At 41.3% G+C, this 23,126-nt stretch overlaps 1 non-coding gene across 1 annotated transcript; it reads right to left on the bottom strand.

The window, feature by feature from the left end:
• Positions 1–2,273: 2,273 nt before the first annotated feature.
• On the bottom strand, positions 2,274–2,345 carry trnaq-uug (transfer RNA glutamine (anticodon UUG)). The gene has a single exon. It is a non-coding gene; the product is annotated as a tRNA-Gln (tRNA).
• Positions 2,346–23,126: the final 20,781 nt, after the last annotated feature.

The following is a 23,126-nucleotide window of genomic DNA, read 5'->3' as shown; positions in this document are numbered from 1 at the left end:
ATCAGGGGAGAAGCGTTCTCATCCCTCCAGCAGTTCAACAAGTTCACTGCCTGATGTCAGAATTGTTACAAGTTATAAGGCCACCAATACAAAAGAACACTCAGATTGATACAAAAGAACGATAAGTTCAATAGACATCCCAGCTACTCAAATAGAGCAAAACTTTAATAACTTAGATACAAGATTCCACTGAAATTTAAATGTTAATTGATAAAGGAACGTCGTGTCTTAAGCTCCATCAGCAACCAAAAGGTGTGAAAAGTCAGGAGATGTCCTTTGTGGAAAACTTAGCAACTTTGTGTGAAAGGTCAAGAGATGTCTTTTGTGGAGAACTTAACAACTTTATCATTCCCTCCTTTTATCATTCCATGATAACCTAAAGTAATCCATCACGCTTACAACAAGCTGTAAGAATGGGACTAACATATCGTATAAGAATTACTTTGTTTATAATTAAAACTATTATCATAGCTACATGCAGAAACATTCCCCAGAAGTCTCCAAAAATGTTAAAAGGCCATGGCCTTACCATTGGTAAACCCATCCATGCATGTTTTCTCCAATTCCCTTAATTTTCTCGATTTCCTGAGTGACATGCTGAGATAGATCTGTAATATTAGAAGACTCATCTGGAATATAAGTACAGCATTCCTTTCCTATGACAGCACATGTTCTTCCTTTCTCTGCTAGCAATAAATCCAATGCCATCCTATTCTGTAAAACTACCATCTTCAGAGCTACTATTTCAGTAGTTAAATCCTTAATCTGGGTCTGGGCATCAGTTAACACGTCAGCAGTACTATTCGCCAATTCCTCCAGTGCGGCTGCCAAGTTGAATACTTCTCGCGAATTTCAGGCTGTCCCATAGAAATGAAAAGCTATCATCCAAAATCTCTCGCTTGCTGTAATTCCTCTCCTATTCCGTTCTAGCTGAGTATGATTAGAAATGTTGGCTAATGAATGTATAGAGGATACTACATAAGCTCAGTAGCAACATCCTGGCCAGTTTCTCACCGTGATAGTTCCCTTGTCATCATAAGGCCGTGAGAGCCATGGATATGCCTTCTTACCACATACCCGCTAAGTTCCATTCTTTCTTTATTAGTCTTTTTATTGATTTAAAGGAGCATAAATACAATCAAGAGGAGAATTATCTTAAATATATATATTGGTAACAATATAAACCCAGATTAAGATAGACATTATCAAAATCATAGGTATAATATATAATAAAAAAACAAGAAAAAAGCAATTCTCCTCATCAGTTTATGAAGAGAAAAGAGAAAAAAACATTGGTTTTACATGAAAAGAAAAAAAATTCACTACACTATAGAAAAAAACAAAAGAAAAGGGACTGGGCAGTCCATTTTGAGAATACAACCCAAAAAAAAAGAAAGCCTTTCTGATCAAATCTATAACTTAAAAAAAAAGATTGAAAGAGTAATAAATCAAATTAAATGAAAATATTGGATAAAAGGTCACCAGATTTGCTCAAATTTAAAGGATGCATCAAATGTCCGACTTCTTATTTTCTCTAAATTTAAACAGGACATAATGGAGGAAAGCCAATAAAAGACCGTAGGTGGATTATACTCCTTCTAATTCAATAAAATTGCTCTCCTAGCCAGTAAGGTCGAAAAGGCTATCATATGTTGAGCAGAAACAGGAATAGTTCCTGCTTCCGATGAGATAATCCCAAAAATTGCCGTAAGCAATTGAGGTAGTAGATCCAAATCCAAAACTCTTGATAGTGTTTTTAAAACATCTCTCCAAAAGTTATCTAGCTTTATACAGGACCAATACATATGAGTTAAAGTGGCCAGCTCAGTATTACATTTGTCACAAATAGGATGATATTAGAGTAAATATGCGCTAGTTTATCCTTTGACATATGGGCGCAGTGCACTACCTTGAACTGTATCAAGGAATGACGGGCACAAATAGATGAGTTGTTAACCAAATGAAAATTTTTACTCCATTGATTATCTGAAAATGATTCTTGAAATTCTGATTCCCAAGCACGTTTAATTTTATCATTAGATATCATTCGTGAGCTCAATAACCGTTTATAGTTTACACAGTGGCATCTGCTGCTGATCTGTTGTATTAAATACAATACTATCATCATTGAACAAGCATCAAAGTTGCTTTGATGTGTGTTGCTTGAATTTCCAGCATCTGCAGAATTCCTTGTGTTTGCGTTTACTATCATCATTGCTTCAGTAACAAAGAAACGATAAAATTATAAAAAATAACACAACCTGCTGTGGATAAGGTCTCACCGAGATTCGAACTCGGATCGCTGGATTCAAAGTCCAGAGTGCTAACCATTACACCATGAGACCATCTTGGAACAAGCGTCTGATCGAATACCTAATAAAGCGGTCTATGTTTGGTATTTCATTTTTTTTTGTTCTCAAATTTTAACGAAGTGTCAGCCTTCCAGAAACGGCAGAGATTATTTCATTCCTAAAAGACGGCATATTCTCCGTGGGGCACTAGCGCAGCCGGAAGACCTGAGAGCTTGTGACATCACCCTTCGCTCAGCCGTCGAGAGTTCCAAACAACGCACGCAACATGCTGGAGGAACTAGGCGGCATCTATGGAAATAAAGTAACAGTCGACATTTCCGGCGGAGATCCGTCAGCAAAAGTGCGATGTCGACTGTTTTTCCAGTTCCATACACGCTGAGTTCCTTCAGCATTTTGTGTTCGGATCCAGCTTGGATTTCCAGCCTCTGCAGATTTTCTCTTGTTCGTGAGTTCAGAGTGCGCCCACTTCCGCTGTGCAAATTTTAAAATAAATGAAAGTGGGAGGGGCAGATCTGTTTTATGGGTGATGTCGTATAGGAATCCCACCGGCAAATTGCTCACAGTAAACTTACATAAATATTGCTAGTTTTTTAACTACTTAGAACTAGGACCTCTCCTCTTACAAGACGAATCACAGTACGCTATTAACAAGTCGTGCAGAGGTCACGGGGATAGTTTAAAGTAAAATTTATTATAAGAGGACCTACAACCAGGGGTGCAGTGCCAATTTTTTAGGTGCCGGAGCTGTACGAGGGGTGATTGATAAGTGCGTGGCCTGAAATAGAAGGCGTAAAATTATACAGCTCTCGTTACTTGCACGTACAGTTCAACTCTCAGTGATTATGCAGAAAGTTTGAAGTCAATGACGTTTGTGCTATTTCTGTTTCAGATAATCTAAAATTGCTAGGTTTTCTAAAATTTACCTCGTCCACCTTAGGCCACGAACTTATCAATCACCTCTGGTATGTCACACCCAATTTGCGTACCTGCTCATTTCATGTACTGTGCAACTTCCTTGTCCCTTTCATGTAATGAGCAGGTACACAAATTGGGTGTGACATATATATGAATAGGGCTGTTTTTGTAATTTATTTTTTATTGAAGTTCATCATCAAACAAACATTTCCATCAGATGTATTTCAGATACTGTACATAAATATCATATAATCATATTTGTCACAAATCTCCACATAATATTTATCTGAGGTATACACGTATAGAAAGGAGAGGAAAGAAAGGACAATCGAAAGAAGAAAACTATGTACAGAGAAGAGAGTGATTTTTTTTTACAACATATTCATTAACTTGTGAGGATAAAATCAGGCCTATGAGGTGTTATGTTGTTAAACCATCTTTTCCAGTATGAATAAAATTGTTCCAACTTATGACTAACAGATGCTGTTATCTTCTCCATTTTATAAATGTCCATTGTAATTTCCATCCATAAATTTAAAGTTGGTCTGTCCTGTGATAACTATTTCCTGGTAAGGGTCTTTTTACCAGCCACCAGCAGTACATTCATTAAATATTTATCTCTTTTCAACCATTCTTGAGGTACATACCCAAAATATATGGTCTTACTCTCTAAGGGTATTTCACATTTAAAGATTATGCATCCCACTCCAATAGTCTTTGATAACCAGACATTCCCAGAAAATATGTTAATGGTTATGAATAGGGCTTCTTATAATGTCAAGTACTAAACCAAGATGATTAAATACTTAATTTAATAATATGACAAAGTACTGCACGGTTGCACTCACTAATTATTATAAAATATAATTACCAAGAAAGTAAAGAAAAAGATGGTAATCATGTATTTTACCAATTTAAAAGTAATTACCTACTTACCAAATGCCACCAATGAGAAGTTTCACAATAATTTCCACAAAGTGTCAGGCATAAAATGTGTTCGGGGTTCTGAAGCAACTCTTGTCCTGGTGTCATCTGCCGATCTGTGGTACCGCAGCCATGATGTGACGTACGGCTCAGGATTCCACTGAACTAGAGAAGGTCCGTGTAGTTTAACAAACATAAGCGATTATACATGATTTATGAGAATTCTTGAGCGTGTTGTTGTTATTATCAAGTTCATGTGACTGAATCCTCTCTCACACTCAGCAGTACTAATAGGAATAACTTGTGAACAGCTCAGTAATGGGTGTAAATCTTGGGGGATGCGGCGTCCACGATCCTCCCCGTAATCTCTGAAGGCATTTATTACAGAGGAAGAGGAAAGCTTAACCCTCTTACAGAGAGATGATATTGCAGCTTCTCCATAATTAGGCAGTATTTCAGCAGGCCAGTTAAGGACACACATTTCATTTAGCAGGGATTTATACATACTTCGCGATTTAGAAGTTTGAGAACCTTTCAAGGATGTTGCCATGAACATACGGTGCTGTAAATTGTTTATGAGACTAGTAAGAAACTGTAGATAATTAATGGGGAAAATTTTGTTGTTGCTTGTTAAGGTAATTTCTCCGAACTTCCCCTTTTCAACTGCCTCTTGAGCTTCTAGAGTTTTTGTACCAAGTTGCTCTTTCAGTCCATGCAGTGATCTTATGCTCTGTTGGACCAATTTGTTTTCATAAACAATCGTAGTAGTGCATTTCTGTTGACAGTAAACCAAGTTCATGCAATGAGTTATACATTAGAGCTAAGTCCAATAGAAACTGTTCTGAAGAGAGTCTTTTCAACAGACCTTAATAGGTTTTTCCGTCACTCCCAGATCTTGCTTCATCCTTTATTGCTGTTCCAAAATGAAAACACAGTGCTTCATAATTTTGCCACAGTGCTGCAACTGTTCGAAATGAGCTAGCTACCCACCTGGTGCCCGGAACACAGTCTATTTTGCAAATTTCTTGTACTAGTTGAGAAACACATTCAGACAGTTCCTTTTGATTTAGAGGTGATCTACTGTAAACAGTGTACAATTTGTCCATGAATGATTGAAAACAGTTTATTCCATGAACTTCTTTCACCAAATCACCTACTGCAAGTTCTAATCTGTGATTAAGACAGTGTCAAATTATCACATCAGGGTAATGTTCCTTGAGAATTGTTGCAACACCAGATTTGACACCAAGCATTATGCTCGCCCCATCACTAGCAAATGCTACAAGGTTCTGTTTCAAGTAAGAGTCATCATACCCATGGTTATTGAGACAGTTCAATAGATGCTTAGCAATAGTTGCAGCCTTCTGATCAGGCAGTTCAATTAGATCTAAAAATATAAAATGGGGACCATCTTCCTTATCACTTCCACATTTCAAATGAACGATTAGGTGGTCTTAATGTTCAGGCTTGTTGATTCATCACTGAAGGCAGAAAATTTGCCATTTATCTGCTTGATATGCTGGCAAATTTTCTTTTTCATATTAATGGCTATGTGATTAATTATCTCTGTAGCACTAGTGCGGGAATGCAGTCCAATCCCAGTGTCAATACCATTAATTTCTTGAAGTTCCAATAAGCCAAAGTCATCAGAGTATGGTCTGTCATTCTGAGCTAAGTAATATGCAGAACAAAAAATTGAACAAGTTGCCTTTAGATGCGAAGTGTTCATGGTGTCACATAATTTTCCAAGAGCATCTTCACTAGCTATATTTTCAACACTTCAAGTCGCAGTGTGAGCTTTTGATAGTTTGTGATCAACAATTTTTTTTCTGAGAGACTTCAAGCGTGTACTTCGATCAGCTCCATCATAGGATACTTGCCATTCATTTGACAGCCTCAAACCCTTAGAAGTGAAAAGTGTCAGATTGCTTTTGTTTGCACACACTTTACACCCAAGTTTATCAACCTTGAAGTCTAACCAGGGATAAGTTCCCTTCTTTTTCTTCCACATTTCTTCAGTCCAAACATTTGAACAGGGATACAAGCTTGACTTCAAAGGACCGTTACTTTCAGAGCTGCATTTGGACCCAATTAGAAAATTTGAACTTGAAGCAGGCGAAACACAGCTTTTGTCACTTTTACTGTTATCAGTCTCTGTACGTTATTCTTGTTACACTCCTCAGCTTGTTTACGAAAGAAAGAAGTTAACATTGTTTGCTTAGAAGCCATAGGGTTGTTAGTGAGAAAAATTTACTTTTGTATTCGCAACCACCACAGATGAAGCCTTACTTATATGACTGAGTCAAAGCAGACAGCAGGGCCCGCAGTGCTGAACGGTGTTCCTAAGCAGGCATAAGAATAACAGAAATAAAGCAAGTAAGTTTTTTACATGTTTAGCCACCTAAATTGGAACCAAGTAATCAAGTATGAGAAAAGAACATCTGATGAACTATTGGTAAAGCCACGAATATTGGTGAATATTGGTATCAAAAGCCGTAGGTTGGTAACTCTGCCTCGTACCATTTCTCTCGCAGAAATGGTTGGACAGGAAGTGTACCTGTGTGTGTGGATACTCACAATATCCTCACACACCGGGTACTACATGGTTAGACCAATACAGATCCTGTTTAGTCTTTAAATATATAAAAAGTGAAAGAAACTTGAATCTTTACAGAAATTATTATCATATCTATACGAATAAAAAATATCACATTTTGGAAGTGACAGATGTTAACGGGAGGAGAGCAACCATTTGGGAGGTTTGGAAATGCATTTTGTCTCCTTCATTGCCTCACTAAATTACTCTCTTTCCTATCAACACAAAGAGAAAAAGAACCTCTTTCCAGTCAACTATAGTTGGTGGAGCTAGGTCGAGGGGTTGATCTGTTATTAATGATAGTTGAAATGACGTAAAATTAGCTTGTAGCCTAGAAATGTTTTTTTCCCATTTGGCTTGTAAAATAAACTAAATTCACTTTATCCGGGTGTAGAAGAGGACTTTGGATGATTACCTTGAGTATTGCATCAAAGTCAGGCCAAAGATAAGCGAGCAGTGAATTCTTCTTTCGTTATTTTTGACTTTTAACCTTAGGTTTCGATGTTCATTCCTTGCTCAATACAGCTCCTACCTGGAATCCAATGGTAGCCGTTGGAAAGAGCAGAAAAACGCTCACACTTGTGTACAGTCGTCCCTCGGCTGGACAGAGACCGAGGATCTGTGAAATGGCGGGAGGCTACAGCAGGGTATGCTGGGAAAACAACGGGTTGAGCGAGGACGAGTTTCACAAATAAAAAAGTTACAGCTCCAGATTTCACCAAAAACGATAAAATACCCTATCCTAATGTTATTAGTGGTATTTTCCCCACCAGCCACCAACCCCTCTCCCCAACCCCCACTTCTGTAAAGTTCCCTCTATTTAATATGAGGCCACCGTTAAGTTCCCCACTTGTTTATTTTGACCTTTTTTTACAGAGGTGCTGGAGTGGCACGCCAGTGAGCTCCGGCAACACTGCACCCCTGGTCAGGCTTGAAATCACTGCCAAGTGCCTGTAGCCTTCTATTCCTTTACAGAATTTGCTGTCTGAACTTCCTCAGAACAGCCCATGAACACCAACAATCCCTCCTACCTACACCATGTCCACATCCCTCCATCCTCCTCACATCCATGTGCCTACCTAAACATCTCTAAAAAGCCTCTGATCTATTTGCCTCTACGACCACACCTTTCACAAAGGAAGGAAAACTGCTTGAAGGAGTGAAGGCTCTGGTTGGCCAGATGGGGACAGCACGGTATAGTAGAAGTTAGCACAACGCTTTACAATACAGGCGACTCGGGGTCAATATCCGCCACTGCTCATAAGAAGTTTGGCTCGAGCCCACCCCGCGTTTGAAATTGAAAACCCACCCAGACCACCACTTCCTTAACAGAAACCGCGTTAATATTTTTACTTCAAATACATTCTTATGAACTTACGGCGTTGCTTCTATAATGTTTCTTTGTGGGTAGACAGGGAACTCTTCACGATCATGCTGGATGCATGGCACCCACCTTCACACCTTCCCGAACCGGAGGTTACACATAAGACATGGCGAAACCGGTATATGCCGCAATATACCATAGAGAATGAATTTACCTTTGTTAAACTGTAACATAATTATCAACCTTTAACCAGAAAATAATTACAAACAAATCATTTAAAGCGTAGACCCAACAAAGTCAAATAAATGCCTTAAGGGCAACACAGGTATCTTGCCAGTCAACTTTGGCCAGCTCCTCCCTCATAGTCTCCATAGTGTTCAACTGTAATACTGACACTTCTGATTTTCCCTTCTCCCTCTCAAATTGTAGTTTAAAACTTATCATATTATGGTCACTACCTCCTAATGGTTCCTTTATCTCGAGGTCCCTGATCAAATCTGGTTCATTGCACAACACTAAATCTAGAATTGCCTTCTCTCTGGTAGGCTCCAGTACAAGCTGTTCTAAGAATCCATCTCGGAGGGACTCCAAAAAACTCCCTTTCTTGGGGTCCAGTACCAACCTGATTCCTCCAGTCTACCTGCATGTTGAAGTCCCCATAACAACTGTAGTATTACCTTTGCGACATGCCAATTTTAACTCTTGATTCAACATACACCCTACATCCAGACTACTGTTTGGGGACCTGTAGATAACTCCCATTAGGGTCTTTCTACCCTTAGAATTTCTCAGTTCTATCCATACTGACTCTACATCTCCTGATTCTATGTCCCCCTCGCAAGGGACTGAATATCATTCCTCACCAACAGAGCCACCCCACCCCCTCTGCCCATCAGTCTGTCCTTTCAATAGCTCGTATATCCTTGAATTATTCATTTCCCAGCCCTGGTCCTCTTGCAGCCATGTCTCTGTTATTCCCACAACATCATACTTGCCAATTTCCAACTGAGCCTCAAGCTCATCCACTTTATTTCTTATACTCCGTGCATTCATATATAATACTTTTAATCCTTTTAAAGTAATACTTTTACTCCCCTCACCTTTCACATCGATTCCTATTGCACTTGGCCATACTCTCTGATCCCTTCCTGATCTTTCTGCCCCTTTAATTCTGTTGTCTTTCTCAACTTTCCTTATTCTCTCTTTCCCTTTAACTCCATCCTTATGTTTCCAGTTCATACCCCCCCCACTACTTAGATTAAACACACCCGTGTAACAGTGGCAAACCTGCCTGCCAGAATGCTGGTCCCCCACCTATTAAGGTGCAACCTGTTCCTTTTGTACAATTCATCCTTACCCCAAAATAGATCCCAGTGGTCCAAGAATCTAAATCCCTGCTTCCTGCACCAGCTCCTCAGCCACACATTCAGATCCCTTATCTCCCTGTTCCTGCCCTCTCCAGCACGAGGAACTGGAAGCAAACCGGAGATAACCACCCTGGAGGTCCTGCTTTTCAGCCTTCTTCCCAGTTCTCTGAAGTCACGCTGCAGAATGTCTTTCCTCATCCTCCCGACGTCATTTGTGCCGACATGCACCATCACGTCCGGCTGATCACCTTCTCTCTTGAGGATGCCCTGCAATCGGTTTGTGATGTCCTGGATCCTGGCACCAGGGAGGCAAGACACCGTCCTTAAATCCCGCCTGTTGCCACAGAAACCTCTCACTATGGAGTCCCTACTGCCATGGCTCTGCTTGACATCTGTCTCCTCGGCTTTGCTTCAGCGCCAATTTTTGACTCACACACCTGACCGCCTCTCAGACTGGCAATGTCTTCTGTCCCGACAACTTCCAAGAGGGTGAATCCGTTTTCAAGAGGTACATCCCCCAGGGTCTCCGGTACTCCAAGCATCCATCCCTTCCTCATTGTTGCCCCCCCCTTCTCTCTTCCAGTGTCTTCAGTGTAACGATCTCGCTGTAGGTCCTGTCCAGAAAACTCTCGGTTTCCCGGATGAACCTGAGGTCATCCAGTTGCTTCTCCAGTGCCCCAACACAGTCCTTCAGGAGCTGAATCTGGACACACTTTCCACATTTGTAACAGCGAGAGGCACCATCTGTGTCCCTGACCTCCCACATCATGCAAGCAGCACACTGAGTCAGTTTACCTGTCATTTCTTCACCACCTCTCACCCTCTCCAAATGTGGCGTAGTCTCCTCGCCAAAGACTCTCAAGCAAAAGACTCACACTTTTCTCGACAAGACCGCTCCCCTAGAGCAAACCTTGATTATATCGGATGATATTTTGACTAATTCATTTCACTTGTCGCACCTCAGCCGACATCGAACGTTTGTGTTGCTGGCTGGTCCCGGCCGGATTTTAAATCAACCGCTCCTTCTCAGCCAATCCCCTCACTCACTCCTTCAATTCAAAGATCAAAGATGTGCTGGCCTGACTAAGTGGAGCAAAATGGTTCAGTGTGTTGGACCTAAGCTTGAAAGAATACCCAAGGACATATCAGGGGCACGAGCTACTTTCCAACATGTCGTGGAGAAAACTGTTGGGAACATGAACTTGCTTGAGGTATTAGTGTATCTGAATGATCTCATAGTATTCAGGTTTACCCTGAGTAGCACGAGCCTAGGCTGCTGAGAGTGTTAGCCTGCCTGAAAGCTGAAGGGTTAAACTGTTACTGGCAAGTACCAGTTCTGTAAAATGTCAGTCAACTTTATTGGACACATTGTTTCTCCGGATACAGTAGATATGGATCTGGCTAAGATAGGTGTGGTGATCACATAGCCAGGTCTCAAGAATACGAGCACCCTACACCCATTCCTTGGATTCTGTGGTTACTAATGAAGATTCGTGAAGGAACATGCCACATTTTTATTTAGTTTCTGTGTGGTTACCTGCTCTTTGGGGAAGAAAGGGAGGAGAACGAAAGCAGAAAAAGGCTAGGATTTATCTGAGCCCTTCAGAGTCTATCAAGGAAAGATGGGATGCAAAGTGTAAAGAGGTCTTTTGGCTGTAGAAGGAGATGCTGACTAAAGCACCCCTGTGGGTCTTTGCAAACCCAGTTGCCACATGTACTGAATACTGATGCCAGCCATGAGGGTTTAGGGGGTGTTCTATATCATGTCAGGGGCGGAGGCTTGAGACATGTTGCTTTCTTCAGCCAGAATCTGTTACACTCTGAGCGAAACTATCCCATGACTAGGCTTATACCCGCTGGAATTTAGAAGATTGAGGGGGGATCTGATTGAAACATATAAAATGCTAAAGGGATTGGACAGGCTAGATGCAGGAAGATTGTTCCCGATCTGGGGAAGTCCAGAGCGAGAGGTCACAGTTTGAGGATAAAGAATTCCCTGCCACAAAAAGTAGTTGAGGCCAGTTCATTGGCTATATTTAAGAGGGAGTTAGATATGGCCCTTGTGGCTAAAGGGATCGGGGGTATGGAGGGAAGACTGGTGCAGGATTCTGAGCTGGATGATCAGCCATGATCATACTGAATGGTGGTGCAGGCTCGAAGGGCCAAATGGCCTACTCCTGCACCTATTTTCTATGTTTCTATGAACAAATTGGAGTTTCTGGCATTGAAATAGGCAGTGGTGGATAAGTTAAGTGATTATCAATATGGTGCCAAATTTGAGGTGAGGGCTGATACCTTTCACTTTTATCTGGACCTCAAGGAAATTGGCAGCATTTTATGCTTACGATTTCAGTTTGAAATATTGGCCAGAGACCCAGAACATTTATGCAGATGCAGTTGTTTTGGTACCCACATGAGGTGTTGGGAATGGACGGCGAGTGGGCAGTCATTCCTGCCTCTTGTGTTAAAGCAATGTGTCAATTCACAGCAGTGGGGAAATCAGAGGCAAGACTATGGAATGGTAGAGCTATGGATCATTTGGGAGCTTTTAGTCGAGCCATTTCACAAGTTTATTGCAACTTGACCACTCTGGATATTAAGCAGTTGAGTCTTGTGGAATTGGCAGCAGACCAGTGAAACGAACATGAGCTGGTGCCAGCTGGTCATCTGTTATCAAAGGGGATATCCCAAATTGAAAAGTTGAAACACCTTACCATACATCTACTGATGAGAGAGTGGGACAAACTGGAATTGAGGAACACTCCCAAAAAGATGGAGGAACTCAGCAGGCCAGGCAAAATATCTGGAAGAGATTACATTCAACACTTTAGGTCAATATCCTTCGGCAGGAATGAAGAAAAAAAGACAAGGAGTAGATTTAAAAGGTGGAGGGAGGGAGGGAAGAAACATGAGGTGAAAGGTGAAACAGGAGGGGGGTTGGGAGGGGTGAAGTAGAGAGTTGGGAAGTTTACTAGTGAAAGAGATACAGGGCTGGAGAAGGGGGAGTCTGATAGGAGAGGACAGAAAGCCAAGGAAGAAAGAAAAGGTGGGGAGCACCAGAAGGAAGTGATGGGCAGGCAGGAAGATAAGGTGAGAGAGGGAAAAGGGAATGCAGAATGATGAAGAGTGGGGTTGCATTATCTGAAGTTTGAGAAATCAGTGTTCATGCCATCAGATTTCAGGCTACACAAATGGAATATAAGGTGTTGTTCCTCCAACCTAAGTGTGGCCTCATCATTACAGTAGAGGAGCTCATGGATAGACATTTTGGAATGGGAAGTGTAATTAAAATGGGTGGCCTTGGAGTTGAGCAAACAGGTTTTATACAGAGTCACTTCTCCTCCCACTCCAATGCTTCTTGGCATTCCCACTTGGTTTTGCCTGAGAAGCAGTGGAGGATTCTGTTGACGTAACTTCATGCTGATTCAAGTTACTTGGGGTTTGAATGAAGCCTGAGGTTGAAGAGCACTGTAAGTCGTGTATCCAATATATTTGGAGGAAGCCTCTGCTCATGAAAGTTGCTCCAATTTACAGAATGCAGGACACCTGATTTAATGAAGCCTTGCTGGAGATCATCAACAGCAGCACGATAGACTTATGAGACACAATGAGTGATGCTCTGCTTCAGTGGGTGACGTTCGACTTGGGACTTCATCCTGACTAAAATGGCTAGACTTTTGCTTCGTGCTGATTTCCTGTGTCCCCAACTAGTTTTAACTGGATTTTAAGAACTACTGGCTTGTGGATATCAAGGACTTTGGGTCATTACCTTGCTCCCCCAGGAAGTCTATTGGGCACATGGACCACCACATGTGAGTTTACTTAACTGCTGGGTGAATTCCCAAATTGCAAAACATGGGTTGAACACTACAGTCTCACAATTGGCCTACACGTAGACTGGACCCAGAAAAGCTGGCAACTGCAAAGGCTGAGTTTGCCAACATGGAAATACTAGGAATTATACGCTGATCGAATAGCCCCTGGGCTTTACTCCTCCCGGTGGTTCTAAGTCTGATGGTGGTTGCCACTCATGTGGATATTACTGATGTAATCATGATGAAGTCACCACCCCCAAACATTACCCAGTCCCACTGTTTCAAGACTTTTCAGCACGTTTAGCCAGAAAGTTTTTTTTTTATCTGGATGATATACTTGTGAGTCCAAATCCAAACATGTATCTCATCTCTGCACACTTTTAAAGCACTTAAGCCAACACAATTAACCCTACTAAATGCCAATTTGTCAACCATTGATTTTCTCAGACACACATCTCCGCAGAAGATGCAAAACTTCTCCCATCAAAAATACCCATGTTTATGAATTTCCCACTGCCCTGCACCACTAGAAAAAGCAGGAATTTTTAGGTGTGGTGAATTTCTATCACTGCTTCATAGAAACACAGAAACATAGAAAACCCACAAAGTTGTGCCGAACATGTCCCTACTTTAGAAATTACTAGGCTTACCCATAATCCTCTATTTTTCTAAGTTCCATGTACCTATCCGAAAGTCTCTTAAAAGGCCCTATCGTATCTGCCTCCACCACCATCGTTGTCGGCAGCCCATTCCATGCACTCATCACTCTCTGCGTAAAAAACTTACCTCTGACATCTCCTCTGTACCTACTCCCAAGCACCTTAAGCCTGTGCTCTATTGTGGCAGCCATTTCAGCCCTAGAAAAAAGCCTCTGACTATCCACATAATCAATGCCTGTCAACATCTTATACACCTCTATCAGATCACCTCTCATCCTCTGTCACTCCAAGGAGAAAAGGCCGAGTTCACTCAACCTATTCTCGTAAGGCATGCTCCCCAACCTAGGCAACATCCTTGTAAATATCCTCTGCACCCTTTCTATGGTTTCCACATCCTTCCTGTAGTGAGGTGACCAGAACTGAGCACAGACTTCCAAGTGGGGTCTGACCAGGGTCCTTCTCGCTGCAACTTTACCTCTCGGCTCCTAAACTCAATCCCACGATTGATGAAGGCCAATGCACCATAAGTCTTCTTAACCACACAGTCAAACTACGCAGCTGCTTTGAGTCTCCGTTTGGCAGCGTATGGAGTAAGCCTTTTTTTCTCTCAGCTCCGTCCTTCACAACTTACTTTCCACTGCTAGATCCATTTCAAGTTTGAAGATTTATAATATTTGCTGAAGGATTTACGATTTAATTACGATGGCTGGAACTGAATTATGGAGTAGCAAAATTTTTTCTCAGCTGCAACAAACAGAGAAATTGGAGGAAGTTTCTACTTCAGAAAGGACGCTCTCTTTAATAGAAACTATGAATGTGAAGATTGGTACGGTGGATATCAAAATGGTTAAATTGATGAAAGCTAATGAATTGCTTGAAGAAAGCATCATCACTATTCAGGAGTCTTTGAAGAATTTGGAATATTGATATCAGATGCTTAAGCAGAGTACTCACAGAATTGAAAGAGAATTTGAATTAATGGATCAATCTATTAAAGAACAGGATTTGAAGATGTCTTCTATGGAAAAGAAAATTAATGAAAATACTTCAGAATTATCAAGAATTAAGAAGAAAATGATTGATTTAGTAAGCAGAAATCACAGGATGAATCTACATATACTGGGTTTGCCTGAAAAGACGGAAACCGGTAAGCCACTAAAGTTTTTCGAACATGTTATATTCACTTTTTAGTGACATTCTCGAAGCATGTCCAATATTAGACAGAGCCCACCGAATCTGGCATCTTAAACCATCAGCCGAAATTAAACCACATCCTGTAATTCTCTGTTTACATTATTTTACAACCAAAGAATCTATTCTTCACAATGTGAGGAAAAGGGATAAGCTAATTTATAATGAAGTTAAGCTTCATATAGTGGAAGATTTTGCCCCAGAGACTTATGCCAAAAGAATTAAATATCGGGAAGTGATGGCAGTATTTTTTATAATGAGCTGCTGCCCATCGCTGTGTTACCCAGCTTGTCTGATGATTAGTCCACCCAATGCTCATCCAAAACGGATTGACTCTCCAGAAGATGGTTGGAAATTTATAAAAAAGTTTAAGTCCACTTCGTAAGCAATTTAAAAAGTTGATTCTTAGCTGGAAGTAGTTTGTAACGCCGTTGATGAAAGTTTGCTCTTCGTTTTATCAATGCCCAGACACAGACTTGGCTAACTCACTTAGATCTGTTGTTGTTTGCTTTAACAGTTAATGTAGTTCTGAATTTAACATATGTGTATATATATATATATATATATATATATATTTACTTATTTTTTTCGTTGATTTGTAAGTCTTTAATATTAATTGTAGTATATATTTGTTGATTGGATTTATCCTTTTTTTTGAATACATGACGGCATATATTAAATTGATTTAAGATGGCCATCATCAAATCAGTCTTAACTACGGTTAGATATAATTTAAAAATATTTGGGATCTGTTTACTTCTTTATGTATTCTTTATTATGTCTTTTTGGTGGTGGTAACTTTTTACTTTGTAAGTAAGAGGTGCCAGCTGGAGACTGGAGTTAAAGGTTATTAGATCAGTATGCCGTTCACCTATTGGGCAGTTTCTGGGCTTTCAGGGGAGGTGGGTGGGTCTATTAGGTTAGTTTTTTTTCGACTGGGCAGGCCTGAGGGGTTTTTCTTCGTCACTCATCTTGCTTTTCTTTCCAGCTTCGCCCTTTCTTCTGATTTAGGCTGCGCCTGTGCATTAGATTACTGTATCAAATATTTATATTATATTTTAAATACGGATCTTAATAAAATCAATATAATATCTTGGAATTTAATTGGTATGAACCAACCTATTAAGCACAGAAATATTTTTAAGAAATTAAAAACACTCCATGCAGATATTATTTTTGCACAGGAGACTCTTATCCGTAGGCAGGATGAAAATCGCTTTTTTAAATTTTGGAAGGGACCCTTATTTCATTCTTTATAATTTCTTTCTTTTTTGGTCGTATCCTTAAAATGGACTGCCCAGTCCTTTTTTTGTTTTTTTTATATAGTTAGTAGGGTTTTTTTTCTTTTCATTTAAAACCCAATGTTTTTCCTTTTCTCTTCATAAACTAGTAAGAGGAGAATTGTTATTTTCATTTTTAGAATTATATATTTTATACTAGTTTAACAATATCTATGATTTTGACAATGTCTATCTTAATCTTGGTTTATATTGTTACTGATATATATACTTGAACTAATTCTCTTATTGATTGTATCTATGCTTTTTTAAAATCAATGAAAAGATTAATAAAGAAAAGAAAGAGCATCCTATGGACTTGGACCCCAAGATCCCTCTGATTGTCCACACTGCCAAGAGTCTTACCATTAATACTATATTATGTCATCATATTTGACCTACCAAAATGAACCACCCCACACTTATCTGGGTTGAACTCCATTTGCCACTTCTCAGCCCAGTTTTGCATCCTATCAATATCCCCCTGTATACACTATCCACAACACCCCCAACCTTCGTGTCATCAGCAAAATTACTAACCCATCCCTCCACTTTCTCATCCAGGTCATTTATAAAAATCTCAAAGAGTAGAACAAATCCCTGAGGCACTCCACTGGTCACCGACCTCCATGCAGAATATGAGCTGTCTACAACCACACTTTGCCTTCTGTGGGCAAGCCAGTTCTGGATCCACAAAGCAATATCCCTTTGGATCCCATGCCTCCTTACTTTCTGAAGTCCATATACATTAAATCAGGGCATGCTGACTATACCTAATCATATTATGCCTTTCTAAATGTTGATAATTCCTGCCTCTCAGGATCTTCTCCATCAACCTACCAACCACTGAAGTAAGTCTTACTGGTCTATAATTTCTCTTCCTTTCATTCAATGAGCTGCAGAACTTAGGCTTCTTGTGGAGCTGATTTTGGACTTCAGGAAGGGTAAGACCGTTAGAGTGGATGTTTTTTGGGTAGATGATTTGTTTACACTTAAATGACTTTGGCCACCAGACTTCCATTTTAACTGTTTGACAAAGGACTGTGGATTCAGTCCACCACAATGGGCTTCCTAAAAGGTGTGAGTACCAGATATATCTGGTAGTTTGACTGATACTGTAGTTTTGAAGGCAGTATCACCTATACATTATAAATATTAATTGTATTAATTGTCTTCTATGTTAGCACGGGAAATGCCAAATAAATGTATCATTGGCTTAACTTACATCCTAAAGGCTGTAGATACCAACCCAGACATGTTGGCGTCAGAAGGAAAGGATGAAATCCGAAGATGTGATGTTGTATGTAGCTTCAATAGGAAACATTGTCTATGCATTGTCTGTAACTTTTTAAGTAGCGATTGCCTTTGTGTTTAGCGTATAAATATCGAGCCCACATTTAGCTAGCAGACCTTTCTGCGGAAAGTGTCTCCATTCATTAAGATGCCTGCTGTACCTTGTTGTTTCGAATAAAGAAGCTGCTTTGTATCTACCAGTGACTGTCTCTCTGGTGATTTCATCCACAACAAGACGAAGGAACCCATAGAGGGATCAGAGCTGGAGAGAGTGAGCAGTTTCAAGTTCCTGGGTGTCAAGACCTCTGAGGATCTAACCTGGTCCCAGCATATGGACGTAATTATAAAGAAGGCAAGACAGCGGCTATAATTCATTAGGAGTTTGAAGAGATTTGGCATGTCAAAAAATACACACAAAAACTTCTATAGTTGTACTGTGTAGAGCATTCTGACAGGCTGCATCACTGTGTGGTATGGAGGGGCTACTGCACAGGACTGAAAGAAGCTGCAGAGGGTTGTAAATTTAGTCCTGGGAACAAGCCTACAAAGTACCCAGGTCATCTTCAGGGAGTGGTGTCTCAGAAAGACAGTGTCCATTATTAAGGACCTCCACCCAGGGCATGCCCTTTTCTCACTGTTACCATCAGGGAGGAGGTACAGAAGCCTAAAGGCGCACACTCAGTGATTCAGGAACAGCTTCTTCCCCTCTGCCAACTGACTCCTAAATGGATATTGAACCCATGAACACTTTTGAAATATATATTATTTCTGGTTTTTGCACAATATTTTAATCTAGTCAATACAGATATTCTGTAATGATTGATTTGAATTGACTATTATTTTCTTCATATACATGAGGAGCAAAAATCTTTACATTACGTCTCCATCTAAATGTGTAATGTTCAATTTATGGTAATTTATAATAAATAATATTTAGAACAGGATAGTCAGTATAACATAGAAATGCATTTGTATCAATGTGAATTAGTGGCATGGTGGAAGAAGCTGTCCTGGAGCCTGTGGAACTATTTCCTGGATGGCAGCAGCTGAACAGTTTGTGGTTGAGGTGACTCAGGTCCCCAATGATCTTTCAGGCCCTTTTACATACCTGTCTTTGTAAATGTCCTGAATCATGGGAAGTTTACATCTACAGATGCACTGGGCTGTCTGCACCACTCTCTGCAGAGTCCTGCGATTGAGGGAAGTACAGTTCCCATAGCAGGCAGTGATGCAGCCAGTCAGGATGCTCTCAGTTGTGCCCCTCTAGAAAGTTCTTAGGATTCAGGGGCCCCTGCCAAACTTCTTCAACTGTGTGAGATAAAAGAGGCGCTGCTGTGCCCTTTTTCACCACACGTCTGGTGTGTACAGACCACAGAAGATGCTTGGTCATGTGTATCCCTAGGAATTTGAAGCTGTTCACCGTCTCAGCCCCAGATCCATTGATGTCTACAGTGGTTAGCCTGTCTCCATTCCTCCTGTACTCCACAACCAGCTCCTTTGTTTTTGCAACATTGAGGGAGAGGTTGTTTTCTTGACACACCTGTGTCAGGGTGATGACTTCTTCCCTGTAGGGCACGTAGTTATTGTTTGAGATAAAGCCAATGAGCATAGTGTTGTCGGAAAATTTAATTAGCAGATTGGAACTGTGGGTGGCAACACAGTCATGGATATACAGGGAGTAAAGGAGGAGACTCAGTATGCAACCCTGAGGGGCTCCTGTGTTGAGAGTCAGAGGGGTGCAGGTGAGGGAGCCCACCCTTACAAACCTGCCAGTGATCTGACAGGAAGTCCGGGATCCAGCTGCACAAGGCAGGGTGAAAGCCAAGCTTCTTGTCAAGCCTGGAGGGAATTATGATTTGAATGCTGAACTGTAGCCCAAGAACAGCATTCTCACATAAGCATCCTTCTTCTCCAGAAGGGCGGTATGTAGAGCTGTGGCTATTGTGTCATCTGTCGATCGGTTGTGTTGGTAGGTGAATTGCAGAGGGTCCAGTGTGGGTGTTTAGCAAGCTGCAGATGTAATCCTTGACCAGCCTCTCAAAGCATTTGCTTATAATTGAGGTGAGTACTAAGGACCCCAGTTGTACAGACATGTTACCTTGGCCTTTTTTGGTACAGGGACAATGGTGGATGTTTTGAAGCAGGAGGGCACCCGACTCTGGGAGAGGGAGATTAAAAATGCCTGCAAACACACCAGCCAGTTGTGCCACGCACACTCTGAGTACTCACCCTGGGATGCTGTCGGTCCCAGAGCCTTGCGACTGTCCACTCATTGGAATCACCTGCGTACTTCAGCTTCAGAGATGACCAAGGTACAGGTTGATGACTTTGTCAGCTCTCCTCAGAGGCTCAGTGTTGGCAACACCAAACTGAGAGTAAAAAAGATTTAGTTTAACTGGGAGAGAGGCAGCGATGTTGGAAACTCCACTGTGTTTAGCTTTGAAGTCTGCGAGGGTATGCAGATCTTCCCATAAGCTGCGTGTGCTGTTGCTGTCATGCACGTGATAGCCAAAATATCAGACCCTTTGTCTGCATGGCAGCACTGTCAACTGGCCTACATATCAGAGTTCACAACTGATATACTACCTACCAAGGGGAAAAATAGTGCCGTGGCTGATTGCCCCTCATGGCCAGCTATTGAGGCCGTACACATAGGGGTTAACTATGCCACCTTGGCAGCCGACCAAATTACTGACTAGGCTTAACTAACAGCAATAACAGGCCTGCAGCTGACTGACATTAATTTTGAAAACGCTGGGGGTGTCTCAACTGGTTGCCCTCACCCCATAGTGGCTGAAAACTGGAGACAGACTGTTTTTAACTCCATACATGGCCTCACAGAAACTGGGTGCCCTAAAGTTTATGTGGCACAGTCTCAGAAAGGATGTGTATGATTGGATTGCAGCCAGTGTTGAGTGCCAATGGGCAAAAATTAACCAACAGGCGCAATTAGGATTTTTTTGAGGTCCCTGAGTGACAGTTTGACCCTATCAATATGGATCTTGTTGGTCCCTCCCCCTCTCCATCCCACAGCTTCATGCACCTCCTTACCATGGTGGACAATACCACCAGGTGGCCACAGGTCTCTCTCCAGTACTGATGACAGCTGTAGACGTGGCTTGGGCACTCATCAGCACCTTGGTTGCTCGGTTTGGCACCCCATATATTTCCTCTGCCAGTAGTCCCCAATTCATATCAAACCTCTGGACTGTAATGGCCCAGAACCTTGGTATTAGGCTACATAACATCATGGCGTACCACCCACAGTCCAATGACCTACGCAAGTGGTTTCATCGCCCCTTAAAGGCTGCTCTGAGGGCTTCCCTGACGGACCAGTGTTGGCCTGATCAGTTCCCATGGGTCCTGCTGGGGCTCAGAACAGCTCCAAAAGAGTACCTGCAGTAGTCCATTGGTATACAGGCAGCCGTTATGAATGCCAGTTGATTTCATTACCAACACCACAACCACCTAGATGGCCTCACAACAGCTTTTCACACTCCTCAGTAAATTCAATTACTTTTCAACTCTCACTCATAGTTTTTCCTTAAACATAAAATGCCTCATGTTGTTTTATTTGCGAAAACCTACATATGCTTTTGTCATATATTGCTATTTATTTATATCTGCAGTTTGTTGTCTTCTATTGATCCTCTTTACAGTTACTATTCTATAGGTTTGCTAAGTATGTCCGCAGGAGAAATAATCTCAGGGTTGTATCCAGGGGTGCAGTGTTGCCGGAGCTCACTGGCGTGCCACTCCAGCACCTCTGTAAAAAAAGGTCAAAATAAACAAGTGGGGAACTTAACGGTGGCCTCATATTAAATAGAGGGAACTTTACAGAAGTGGGGGTTGGGGAGAGGGGTTGGTGGCTGGTGGGGAAAATACCACTAATAACATTAGGATAGGGTATTTTATCGTTTTTGGTGAAATCTGGAGCTGTAACTTTTTTATTTGTGAAACTCGTCCTCGCTCAACCCGTTGTTTTCCCAGCATACCCTGCTGTAGCCTCCCGCCATTTCACAGATCCTCGGTCTCTGTCCAGCCGAGGGACGACTGTACACAAGTGTGAGCGTTTTTCTGCTCTTTCCAACGGCTACCATTGGATTCCAGGTAGGAGCTGTATTGAGCAAGGAATGAACATCGAAACCTAAGGTTAAAAGTCAAAAATAACGAAAGAAGAATTCACTGCTCGCTTATCTTTGGCCTGACTTTGATGCAATACTCAAGGTAATCATCCAAAGTCCTCTTCTACACCCGGATAAAGTGAATTTAGTTTATTTTACAAGCCAAATGGGAAAAAAACATTTCTAGGCTACAAGCTAATTTTACGTCATTTCAACTATCATTAATAACAGATCAACCCCTCGACCTAGCTCCACCAACTATAGTTGACTGGAAAGAGGTTCTTTTTCTCTTTGTGTTGATAGGAAAGAGAGTAATTTAGTGAGGCAATGAAGGAGACAAAATGCATTTCCAAACCTCCCAAATGGTTGCTCTCCTCCCGTTAACATCTGTCACTTCCAAAATGTGATATTTTTTATTCGTATAGATATGATAATAATTTCTGTAAAGATTCAAGTTTCTTTCACTTTTTATATATTTAAAGACTAAACAGGATCTGTATTGGTCTAACCATGTAGTACCCGGTGTGTGAGGATATTGTGAGTATCCACACACACAGGTACACTTCCTGTCCAACCATTTCTGCGAGAGAAATGGTACGAGGCAGAGTTACCAACCTACGGCTTTTGATACCAATATTCACCAATATTCGTGGCTTTACCAATAGTTCATCAGATGTTCTTTTCTCATACTTGATTACTTGGTTCCAATTTAGGTGGCTAAACATGTAAAAAACTTACTTGCTTTATTTCTGTTATTCTTATGCCTGCTTAGGAACACCGTTCAGCACTGCGGGCCCTGCTGTCTGCTTTGACTCAGTCATATAAGTAAGGCTACGGTGCGACCCATAGTAATGTGGAGCACATTAATGGACACTGGATACCCCCCTTAATTTTCTTATGTTATGTTCATATTATTTTTATTGCTTTGGGTTGTTAGTTTGTTCATTCACAATTTGATTAATGTTCAGTTGCATTAGCAATGATAATATTTTAGTGGGTTGGTTGATGGTTACAAGGGGCAAAGCTTATACAGGCACTTGGGGCAGCTGAGGGGTCCTGGGGGGCACGGGAGTGTGCACATGATGGAATAGACGGAGACAGGCCCGCAGCATGCTTGGTAAGCCGATGCACTGTGTTCCAGTATTTCCAGAAAGGAAAATAAAAATGTTACTTTAAACTTCTGGACGCCTGGAAGTCCCTTTGTGTCCAAGTGTGCAACACTACATCTGTGGTGGTCACCGGCAACCAACCAGAAAAGGCACCATTTACTCCCTCTGTTTAACTCCGCCATGGACGGTTCCAAGCCTGGATGTGAAAGGAGGAGGGCTG

The sequence above is a fragment of the Mobula hypostoma genome, chromosome Y (assembly GCF_963921235.1).
Source record: "Mobula hypostoma chromosome Y, sMobHyp1.1, whole genome shotgun sequence".
In the NCBI taxonomy this organism is placed as follows: domain Eukaryota; kingdom Metazoa; phylum Chordata; class Chondrichthyes; order Myliobatiformes; family Myliobatidae; genus Mobula; species Mobula hypostoma.
Note: the sequence above shows the minus strand (reverse complement) of the source record. Positions and strands in the feature narration are given on the sequence as shown.